The 12,089-nt window shown below is 40.5% G+C and overlaps 1 protein-coding gene across 21 annotated transcripts in view; it reads left to right on the forward strand.

The window, feature by feature from the left end:
- The window catches only part of Dlg2 (discs large MAGUK scaffold protein 2), a 1,944,997-nt gene that overhangs the window by 1,845,406 nt on the left and 87,502 nt on the right, over positions 1-12,089 (forward strand). The window lies entirely within an intron of this gene.

The following is a 12,089-nucleotide window of genomic DNA, read 5'->3' on the forward strand; positions in this document are numbered from 1 at the left end:
CCCATCCAGTTTTCTGAAAAAGTCATTAACAATGCAACAAGCCCAGTCGCAGAGAGGCAGATGAAAAGATTGCCTAGTCATCTGGTGATGTGGTATGTGAATATTTTATTAATTGTCATGAAATGCCACCGCTATAATGTCACTGAAGATTAGGAGGAGTCATTCAAATGTTCTTGGGTGTCTGTCTCCTGTTTTCATGAGCTCACGTGAAAACGAATCATATAAAGTACCTCATCGGCTGCCGGTCAGTAAACACTGAGTGAAAGAAGTATGGGAAAGCAGAGGAGTGTGTTAAACCTTCTCATTGCTAAGACAGATATCTATCTAGCAAAGACAACTTTAGGAAGGAAGAGTTTATTTCAGCTTACGGGTCATTCCAGCATGGCGGGGAAGGCATGGAAGCATGCGCATGAGGCTGTTGGTCATACTGTATCCACAATCAGGAAGCAGAGTGATGAGAACTGGTACTCAGAGGTGAAACGCTCCTTAGTTGTTGTTTTTTTGTTGTTGTTGTTTTGTTTTTAACTAAAGATGAAGAGAGAAAAGAGGGAAAGAATGGGCACCCTAGGACCTCTTGTCAATGCAAACTCCAGGCACAGGTGCTGGTTTATGCATCTGGCTAAACATGGGTACTGGGGAATTGGGCCTAAGCCAGCAGGCTTTGCAAGCAAGTGCCTTTAACTACTGAGCCATATCCCCAGCTCTGACTGGTTCCTTTTTGTACAGCCCAGTAGCCCCATGCCATGGAATAGTGTTGCTCACAGCTAGGTTGGGTATTTATACCTTAGTTATCATAATCTAGAAACTCCCTCATACACAAACCCAGAGAAGTTTCTCAACAGTATGACATTTCTTGTCAGAATCTTTCTTCTTTTTCCCCAACTGCAAACTTATTAATTGGTAGCAGTAAAACCCTGAAAGATCAAAGCTCGTTCTACTTTTTTAGCTCAGGTCAGAAGAAGGAAAGGACTACAACTGGAGCTGCATCAAGCCCTTTAAGTAAAAGTACCTCATACACAGAGCCAGAATATCAGAGCTCTTAAAACCAGTCCTGTTCCTCTTTCCCTGACTTCATTTTCTATTTTTTTTTAATTTTTATTTATTTATTTGAGAGCGACAGATTTTTTTTTAATTTTTATTTATTTATTTGTACTTCATTTTCTAAATAGCTAGTTTATGGTATTTGGAGGAAAGGACCATGGTTTTAAGATAACCAAACTTAACAGTTGCACATAATCCTGAACTAAAGTACCATTCACCACGGCCCAGTGACCTCTGCCATTGAAGAGGTTCAGATCAGCTTCTGTGTGCCAGAAGTTAAGTGGGGGATGCAGGGAACTTGTCAATCAGCCCTGGAGTGTAAGCAAATCTGACATGATTTCAGGACACCTTGAGAGAACACACAGGTTCCAGTGTGCCCTTTCCCCAGACACTCTGAGAATACGTCACCTGAAATAATCAACATGAAGATACTGGATGTGAGAAACATGTTCACACCATGTCCCTAGGGAAATCGGGAACATTAGAGACCCAAAAGGAGGAAAGAGAGACGGAGATAGTCATCACCCCTGGAAATCGTGCTAGTTTCCTGATTGTAATCAAAATGCCATGGCTACAGAAACACCCATACTGGGAGAACCTCTCCTATCCAATTAGTTCTATCATAGTCATGAGAGTAATTGCCTGATTCCTGGGTACAGTAGAAATTGGCATTTGCCCAGTTTTCTCATAACATATAAATAGTATGATGTAAATAACAAAAGTTATCTTTAAAGGGTATAAAACTAAGTAAAATTTTAAAAATAAATTTTAAAAAGAGCATAAAACTGCCTTGTAAGGTTTTAATGATTAAATAGCATCACCCACTCAATCCCGTAATTCATGTCACATAAGGAGTCTTCCCTTATGTAAAAAGGGAATGATGCCTTCATTTTGAAGGGTATCTTTTGCGTCACAGAAATAATACCTGTCACAGAGTAAGGCCACAACCATAATACGTAGTCACTCAGTTAATAATGGCATCTTCGTCATTGTGGTTTTGTGAGGATTGACAGAGTAATACACTTTCAACCATGAAGACTAGTTTTCTGGTGGCTTCTGCTGCCCTACTTCATTGCAGGAGAAAATAAGTGGCTACTTGGAACTTAATCGACCTGGACAGGAGGGTTCTCACTGAGGGGAATGTATGTTATGGCTTCTCAAGATGTCAGAAGTAATCATTATAGGGCCATGTGCTTTCCTGTCCCCTGACACACATGTGAAAGGGCCAAAAGGAGAGCCAGTGATGTCACGCTTGTCATTTCCTAAACATGTCAGGGAAATCCATGCTGGATATTACTCAGGCCCTCCTTACTTACTACCCTGATTGCCCAGGCTGTCACGGGAAAGTGAAGCAAAAGCTTGGAATTCCAAGACTTGTCCTATGACACAGGAGAAGTTACAAACACAAAATAACTGCTACTGGTCATCTACTCTGTGACAAGCCCTGGGAATGGGATGAGTACGAGACTTCCCTATCCCCTAAGTTTATTCTAGATAAAATATGAGAGGCTAAAAATCAAGCCAGGCGTGGTGGTGCACACTTTTAATTCCAGCACTCAGAAGGCAGAGGTAGGGGAATCACCATGAGTTTGAGATCACCCTGAGACTACATAAGGAATTTTAAGTTAGCTGGGCTAGAGTGAGACCCTACCTCACAAAAAATCATAATATACTATAATGGGAGAGGAAGTTTCAGTGCATGAGAAGAAGGAAAGAAGGAGTTCTGCATTTCATAGATGTTATAGTTTAGATCTGAAATATGCCCAAAGCTCACATGCTAAAAGTTTGGTCCCAGCCTGGCGTGGTGGCGCATGCCTTTAATCCCAGCACTCAGGAGGCAGAGGTAGGAGGATCACCGTGTGTTTGAGGCCACCCTAAGACTTCATAATGAATTCCAGGTCAGCCTGGGCTAGAGTGAGACCCTACCTCGAGAAAAAAAAAAAAAAAAAAAGTTTGGTTCCCAGTGCAGCAATGTTCAAAAGTAGGGTTTTTGAAAAGCCATTAGACTATGAAGTCCCTGACATCATTAGTGATCATTATTTGATGGCAGGGCTGGAGAGATGGCTTAGTGGTTAGGGCATTTGACTGCCAAGCCTGAAGACCCAGGTTCAATTCCCCAGTATTCATTTAAACCAGATGCACAAGGTGGTACATGCAGCTGGAGTTGGTTTGCAGTAGCTAGAGACCCTGGCACACCCATTCTCTCTCCCTCTAATAAATAATTAATTAAACAATTTAAGCATTTTAAACAATTTGATGGCATTATTGGGAAGTGTTAGAAATTTCAGGAGGTAAGGCCTGCTTAGTGGAAGTACGTCACTGGAATCATACCCTGGTCCTTGCTCACTAGCTTTCTGCTTCCTGGCCACCAGGAGAGTAAACAGCTTTGTTCCACTGTGCACTCCCAGCCTGATGTTCTGCCTTAACATAAGGTCACAGTGATGAAGCTCAGTTGCCATGAAATACTCTCTGAAACCATAATTATGAACTGTTTTTCTCGGGTATTTTTTTCTGTGATGCAAAATTGGCTAACACAAAGGAGGAGGTGAGAGGTTACCTCATTTCCTCAAAGTGTTTTCCAGGACCAAGGCATAGAGCATGGCAGCTATAATTGAGAGCATATTTGTTGTGGCTGTTGTTTTCTTTGGTGGGGGGGGGGGGTTGTTTTGTTTTGTTGCTGGTTAACTATGTAGAAGCTATTTACCCAAGATCACCTAGTGAGATTATGTTGAAACACAGACTACCACCCTGCTTCCCTAACTCCACTGAATTTCTTTCTATTTCCAGTACATACTCTTTGGCTATTTTTTGTTAATCTTATTGAGTATATGCTTAAGTAAGTAAATGAGTGTTTTTTAAAAAAGAAATTTCTGATCTTTTAAATAATAAAAACAAAAGATGAGATTTCCCTGCTCAAGTCTAGCATCTTGCTGGTGGGAATATGTTTTGGGAGGTTTACTACGTATGTATTTTAATGTCACACTTAAAACACACCACATTCCGTTGTTTTCCCAGTACTTGTGGAAATAACCACTCATCCATAACCACAACAGGGAAGAGGTGAGGTAAAGGATCTGTTGGCCCAAAGTGGTTGTACTAAATGCTGTTCCTCTGTTGCCTCACAGATTCTCTGCGGCTATGTGAAATGTAGAAAAGATCATCTTCAGGCTGAAGAGATGGTTCAGTGGTTAAGGTACTTGCCTGAAAAGCCAATGACCCAGATTCAATTCCCCAGTATCTATGTAAATAAAGCCAGATGCACAAACTGGAGCATGCTTCTGAAGTTCATTTGCAGTGGATAGAGGCTCTGGTGTGCCCAATCTCCCTCTCTCTCTCTGTCTCTCTCTCTCTGTCTCTCTCTCTCTCTCTCTCACACACACACACACCTCTTTCTTGTTCTGCTTGCAAATAAATAATACATAAATAACATTTAAAAAGATAGCCTTCACTTTGTAAGTAAAATTAAAATTCAATGGCCTGGTGTGGTGGATCATGCCTTTAATCCCAGCACTCAGGAGGCAGAGGTAGAAAGATTACTATAAATTTGAGGCCAGCCTGAGACTACATAGTGAATTCCAGATCAGTTTTGGCTAAAGCATGACCCTACCTCAAAAAAATATATATATATTTTTCAAGTTATCCCAGAATTTTCTCAGGGACACACTATTGGAAAAAGTTTACCTAATTTGAATGGGTCTCTTCACTACAATGTCTATACAATTTTGCACCGTCTATAACAACTTCACAATACAGAAAAGGAACATACCCTTCCAAGACAGGCATAGTGGGATTGCAAAAAGAGAAGCCTTTATATTTTGCTGCTTTAGTTTTTTTTTTTTTTTTTTTTTCTCTTGCTGAACAGAAAGGTGAGAACTCAATCTCCTCTCATCAAGCAGAGGCTTCAGTTTCCTAAGGACTAAGGAAATTGAATTGAACAACTCTGCTTCTTGAGACTTAAAGTTGTCATGGAAACAAAGGTTTCTCCAGCCCAGAAACCTTCACAGCACAGAAGGAAGTAATGCTGATTCACTAGTTCATGTATAAACAATTTTGCAAAGACTCTGCTGAGGCTGGACCTGAGAGCTACTGACTTTGAGTAGTTTCTGATCCAGCAGAGGTGGCAAATTTCACTCCCAATCAAGACTGCCAATCACAGGTTTCACTAGAGGGGCTGAGGGCAGACAGCTGAGCAGCTTTGGAGAAGAAAGAGGCTGCCACCTCTGTGCCCTGGCTTCCTCTTCCACAATAGTCAAATATTTATTTTGAAGGGTCTTATAGAATTAGATGAAGCATAAATGAAAGCAATTAAACTCCTAAATTCTTTACCTGCAAGTAGAAATAATATCTCCATATTTCACGCTTTTAAAAAATATTTATTTATTTGCAAGCACAGACAGACAGGAGAGAGACACAAGAGAACGGGTGCACCAGAGCCTCCAGCCACTGCAAATGAATTCTGATGCATGCAGCACTTTGTGCATCTGGCTATACGTGGGTACTGGGGAATCAAACTCAGGTCATGCGGCAAGCACCTTAACAGGTGAGCCATCTCTCCAGCCCCTATATTTCACACTTTTAATATGGAAACAAATGAAATTATGTCAAGCAAAGGTACCTTACACATGTCCTGGCTAGTATTAGGCATTCTATAGGTTTTATTCCCTAGTAATTGTTTTTATTACAAAGAATCTTTGACAGGACCATCAGACTGATGGCTTTTGCCTACTACTGGGCCTTTGCTTAATCATGCTGCTTCTACCCCTTCTTTCAGTTCCACAGTGCTCCTGTAACAATTGTGGATCCTCCATTTTCAGGTCCAGAATTGACTGTCGTGCTATATCTCCATTCTTTTGTCTCCTTTCACTTTCAAGGACTTATATGAATAGACTGGATCCCCTTAGATACTCCAAAATAATCCCCTAATCTTACAAACCTAGATTATAATCATATCCCTTATATCACATAAAGGTCTAGAGACTAAAACATGGACATCTTTGGAGAGCCATTATTGTTTCTACTACATCTCACCATCTGTCCTCCATTGATTCTTCTTTCCAGGTAACTGCATAATTACATAAAGGGTTTTTTTTTGGGGGGGGGTGTTTTGTTTCATTTTTACCACTCTATAGCAAAGATCCTTTTCCTAGTTTCTAGTAACACATTTTCATACTCGGTATCCTCCAAGTCCATATTTCTGTAAGGAATCTGTGAATATTCACTGGCACATCCTTAAACTCTTTGTTTCTCCCCCTATTTTGTTTGATGAAGCCTTGGCTTTTTCTGTCATTCCTCAGCATTCTTCCAGCTTCTTCTCAGTGCTCAATTCCAAAGCTACTTCCACATTTTTAGGTATGTGTTATGCAACACCCTATGCCTGACACCAAAATAGGTTGTAGTTTTCTACTGTTACCATAAAAAAAGATCATTTGTGCCCCAGTAACTGAACACAACACAAACTTATTACCTTATGGTTTTGTAGGTCTCACCAGAGTAAAATCAGGCTTGTCAACAAGCTCTACTCCTGGAGGCTGGAGAACAGTGTCCACTTTTCACTTAAACAAATTGTTGGCAGGATATACTTAAAATGATTTAGCGGGATGTAACCTACCATATTGCTCTAATCAACTCATCTGTTTTTCTCTTCAACTTTCAAGGACTTATGTGATTAGACTGAGCCCATCCAGATGATTCAGGGTAGTCTCCCTGACTTAAGTATAATGTAACATACTCACAGGTGCTAGAAGTTAAAGTATAAAGATTTTGGAGGGTAGGCGGGGCCATTATTCTTCCTACCATATCTTTCTAATCATGGGGCATATCAAGTAATTTTTCCTATTCTTAATGATATTGTCCCTGGCCAGCATAGAAAATATCAGTACTGTTATGGTTGGGTGTTATATATTACCACAGTCTAGGCTCAAGAAGAAAGTTTGAGGGCTTGAAGGTAGAGAGAGCTTCTTTCAAAAGAAAGAACACACACAATAAAATAGTGGGAAGTTCACAGGTCTTAGAGTCAGACAAGTTTTAAGTCTTCACTGCCCCCTTCAGCTCATGCTTAATAGTTGATATAACACCAAATATATTGTTTCCATGATCCAAGTCTATATTTCTTAGTCTATAACCCAAGGGTAATCATGCATGCATTGCAGAGTAGCTATAAGAACTGAATGTACACTCGATAAACCATCTGTGACTCTCTTGGCGCCAGTCCATGGTGTCAATATAAACATTGTCATCAAATCAAGAAATCCTTGGAGATGAGACCTATATACAACATTCCATATCAGGAATTCCTGGGAGACTTCTAAGGTCAGGAACATTCTTTGTGTCTAATTTCCTTTATGAAACAAACAAATAAAAAAACCCACTTATATGACAGGATTGCTGTGGGAAATACTAAGTGGAATTTGTTGTGTGCTGGGCACTCTACAGACATCATCCCATTGAAAAGCTCCAAAACTCTCCATGAAGTTAATGCTATCTCTGTCTGCCTGTCCTAGTTGAAAGGACAGTCATCAGTGGTTAAGTGATCATCTAAGAGGCTAAGAAACATGATTCCAATTCATAGCCAAGAGTGGTGGAGTTGGGATCTAAACCCAGGTCTCTTCAGCCTCAGAAGTTATCCATATCACCAGTACACTATGAGACAATGTGTATAAAATGCTTAGCACCTTGTGGGACTCCAAGAAGTATTACTCATTAAGCTCACGTATTTCACAGCCACAAGGATGAGCAGCTGCTGGCTTCAACCCTTTCCTTCCTAGACTTTACCAGTTGGGAAGAAGCCACTGCATATTGGAATTCAGGTGGGGCAAGAGGGATGAGAAAGTCATTGTGTTATTTGTGTCAAATTCCACTTGTCTAATGGACTTGTTAAAAGCACCCTGGGTGGAAAGTGTGAGTCTTAATGGCATTTTATAGAAGTTGTTGTGATGAATTAGTCCAGAAAGCAAATTAAAAACCTCTTATTGCCTTTTAAATTGGGTGATGGGGGCGCTGTAGCATGTTTCCCAGACATGAGGATCCATTAATATCCGAAGGAGCAGAAGCTGCTGAAATGTGTCAGCTGTTTGGTTCTAGGAACCTGACAAGTCTGAATCAGTATAATGCAAGAGGGGCAGATTGTCTGAGATAAGCGAACTCATGGAAAGAGTAATTGCAGAGCTCCTCAGCCAGGGTGTCTGATACTGTAAGCAGAAGCCAAAATCTGCCCTTGGGGCACTCATAGGAATGAGATGGAGCTCGGTAGGATGAATGTCTGACCTAGTGGGGACCTTGAGAATGGTTTCCACACTCCCACCCATTATACATGGAGATAATGAGGCATGAAATAAGGGTCATGGCAAACATTTCCATACAGCTATGTTGAGAGTGTGCTTTGAATTCACATTGAACTTGGTCAGGGAGACAGACAGGAGCATTTGAGATGTCATTACACACAGTAGAGAAGGCAGCTACTAGGTTGGGACCCAGTCATGAGTCAGAATCCAATAGCTTTCAGAATAGGTTATGGTACTGATCAAAGTTAGCATCGATCACGTATTCACTACTGTCAAGTCATAGTGTTGAACTATTTCACATATGCTCTTGCACTTACCCTCATCTCAGTTGTAAGGTGGTAGCTGATGTTTTAATATGGCAGTTTTACAGTTAAGAAAATTTTAGGCCTAGAGAAGTGAAGCAACTTGCTCAAGGCCACCAGATAACAAGCTACAAACCATACAGCCAGTGTGCTGTCTTGACTACCACTTGATGGCTTCTCTACCTACTCCTACTCCCCCATACCTCTCACCCAGAGGGGCCTGGATCCGAGCCAGTGGTTCAAATACTAAGGGTAAAAGAGGCTGGGACAAGAATTAAGCTTTAAGGGAGTCTTAAGAAATTTATAAATAAGGCAGTCAGCTTTGAAGGGAAATTTTTTTTTTAATTTTTATTGATTTATTTGAGAGCGACAGACACAGAGAGAAAGACAGATAGAGGGAGAGAGAGAGAATGGGCGCTCCAGGGCTTCCAGCCTCTGCAAACGAACTCCAGACGCGTGCGCCCCCTTGTGCATCTGGCTAACGTGGGACCTGGGGAACCGAGCCTCGAACCGGGGTCCTTAGGCTTCACAGGTAAGCGCTTAACCGCTAAGCCATCTCTCCAGCCCTGAAGGGAAATTTTAAGGCTGCTAACTCTTCTAGGTCATGACCAGAGAGTGACAGGCTGGGAAAATGAGCCACAATAAAATGGTTATGAATGTTGATTTTTGAGTCAGCCCTCATTTCATATTCACTCTCTAACACATGTATGCATGTCACCTGGGGCTGGTCCCTTAACTTCCTAAAACCCCTTTCCTTCTGTATAAAATAAGACTGCTGGTTTTTACTTTTAGTGTTAGTATGACCCCAAAAATATAACAGTGGCTATAGAGAGAGGGGAGCAGGAAAAGAGAAAGAAAGAAAGAGAGAAATAAAGAAAGAAAGAAGGAAAGAAAGAGAGAAAGAAGGAAGGAAGGAAAGAAGGAAGGAAGGAAGGAAGGAAGGAAGGAAGAAGGAAGGAAGGAAGGAAGGAAAGAAGGAAAGAAGGAAAGAAGGAAAGAAGGAAAGAAGGAAAGAAGGAAAGAAAGAAAGAAAGAAAGAAAGAAAGAAAGAAAGAAAGAAAGAAAGAAAGAAAGAAAGAAAGAAAGAAAGAAAGAAAGAAAGAAAGAAAGATGGCCAGCCACAGAAAGGCCTCCAGCCATTGTAAATGAACTCCAGACACATGCAGCACTTTGTGCATCTGGCTTTACATGGGAACTGGCGAATCAAACTCAGGTCATTACGCTTTTCAGCCAAGTACCTTAACTGCTGAGTCATCTCTCCAGCCCCTCATGACTGATTTTTTTATAGCCATATGTGTGTGTGTGTGTGTGTGTGTGTGTGTGTGTGTGTGTGTGTGTGTGTATGTATGTATGTGTGTGAGCAATGGGACAAAGTCTACAGGAAATAAGATAGGAACTTCTGAAGGTCCTTTGTTAGCACCAAATTGTGACAACAGATGTGAAGTAGTGTCTGCCAGGGAAGCTCATCACAGACTCGAGAGCAAGGGTGATTGGGTACTGAGGGCTGTTCACACAGGCAACCTCTACCTAAAGCATACCACAGCTGCTTTCAGCTTATGTGAAAAATGTTGGTACAGGTTAGACCATGAACTATTCTTGTCAGAAACTAGTGGGAACCCTTCAAAAATCTAAGTTCCAAATGTCAGCTAAAGACTGCTCTTTCAGCGGTCCTTTTTAAAGACAATTGCCTCAGGCCAGCTATAGTAATTTTTTTCTTATAGATAGGAATTTTATTGGAATTCACTTTGAAGGGAATAGGTCAGACTTACTATTCATGCCAAGCACTGTTGAATGGGCTTTACATATATTACCTGAGGTAACACTTCATCCACACAACTTAGTAATGGAGGCACTGTTACCATCATCGTAGAGCATATATGAGGAGATGAAACCTATGAGAGCTTAAACAAGTTTCCCAGGTAACCAGCTGCATGACTAGCAAGGCGTAGTAGGAATAAGGCATGGCCCCAGGAGTATGGCCTCTGAGTCTGTTTCCTAACCCACCACAGACTGGATGCTGAGCATTTATTTTCTTAATGCTTACAGTAGCTGTATGTGAGTGTTAGCTGTTGGAGTAATTTCATATCAGAAAACATGTGGTTCTAGAATGTTGATTAATGAATGTCTCATCGCACAGCCAGAGAATTGCCAGCATCAGGAGTGGTCTTTGTCCTCCCTGTCTACCTTTCTTAGGGCTGAGGTTTTGTTTGAGTCTTTAGTAGGGAAGATACAGATGGTCAAGAGGGAAATAATTTGGGGCTGGCTGGAACTCTCTCTCTCTGTGTTTGCAAATATGCACATATATACACACACATCTATATACATATATATGTGTATATATAGAGACAGAGAGAGAGAGAAAGGAATAAGTCATTCTGGACACTGAAACAAAAAAAAAAAAGTGTCCCTGAATTTCATCACTTAGGGATGGTGGAAGTGGCTATGTTATAATTCATTAAATTTCTGTAATATTTGAGTTAGATGCCGTCTTCAGCTCTTTTTTGTTACCATGACAACAAATGTGATATTTCTCTGATGGAAGAAAGTGGGAGGGAAGAGGAGAGAAGGAAGAAAGGCCCACAAATGGCTCTTGGTGAATTTTAGAAAAATCTTTTCTCCAAATATAGCTTTTCTGCATGCATGGTGGCTATACTTTAAGGACATTTTAAGAGTAGAATTAAAGGAATAAGTAAGGAGTTGGTAAAAATCAACTTCTGGAAACCCCTGTACTGTGTTTCTGTGGTAATAGGTTTTGAAAGGTGTGGTATAGGGCAAGGATTGTACAGTGTAGGTCTTGGAATAACTTATTACCTTCTTATGACCATAGCTACTTAATAGGGTCATGGTCACCATTTTCATTCTACTTCCAACCGTGGCACCTCACAGTCATAGAGATTGCAGTGTACTGGTCTTAGCAAAGGCTCAGCAAATGCTCCTCTGCAGGCAAAACACAACACTGACAGCATGAACTATGAGTTAGTCATAAGTGTAGAGACAAGGTAGTCCTGGCTTTTATGGAAAAAAAGGATTTATGATGTAACTCAAATGATTCTTATCTGTTTATTACATATATAAATGCAAATACATTTTTTAATTTATTGCATCTTAAGCTTTCATTCAAGTCATTACAGTAACCCTATCAACTATTCAGGATCAGTGAAAACCCAACATTCTATTGTTTGGAAGAATCATATTCACTGTGGTAGACATTTTACACTGTGTTAGGCATTTTAAATATTTACCATTTTTGCTATTAGAAAAGAAAGATTTCTTCAGGATGTTTTACCTGAGAAGATTTGTTTAGAATCAAAAACAAAACATTTATTCAGAGAGATAGCTGGAATTTTCTTCATCTTATTTCTTTTAACTTTGATTATGATAGTAGGGGAAAAATCCAAATTAGGTCATAAACTGAATGTCTTATCTTGCACTTTTGCCTTTTGTCATGTGATGGTCTCCAATAAAG

This window comes from Jaculus jaculus, chromosome 3 (assembly GCF_020740685.1).
Source record: "Jaculus jaculus isolate mJacJac1 chromosome 3, mJacJac1.mat.Y.cur, whole genome shotgun sequence".
NCBI classification, from domain to species: Eukaryota; Metazoa; Chordata; class Mammalia; order Rodentia; family Dipodidae; genus Jaculus; species Jaculus jaculus.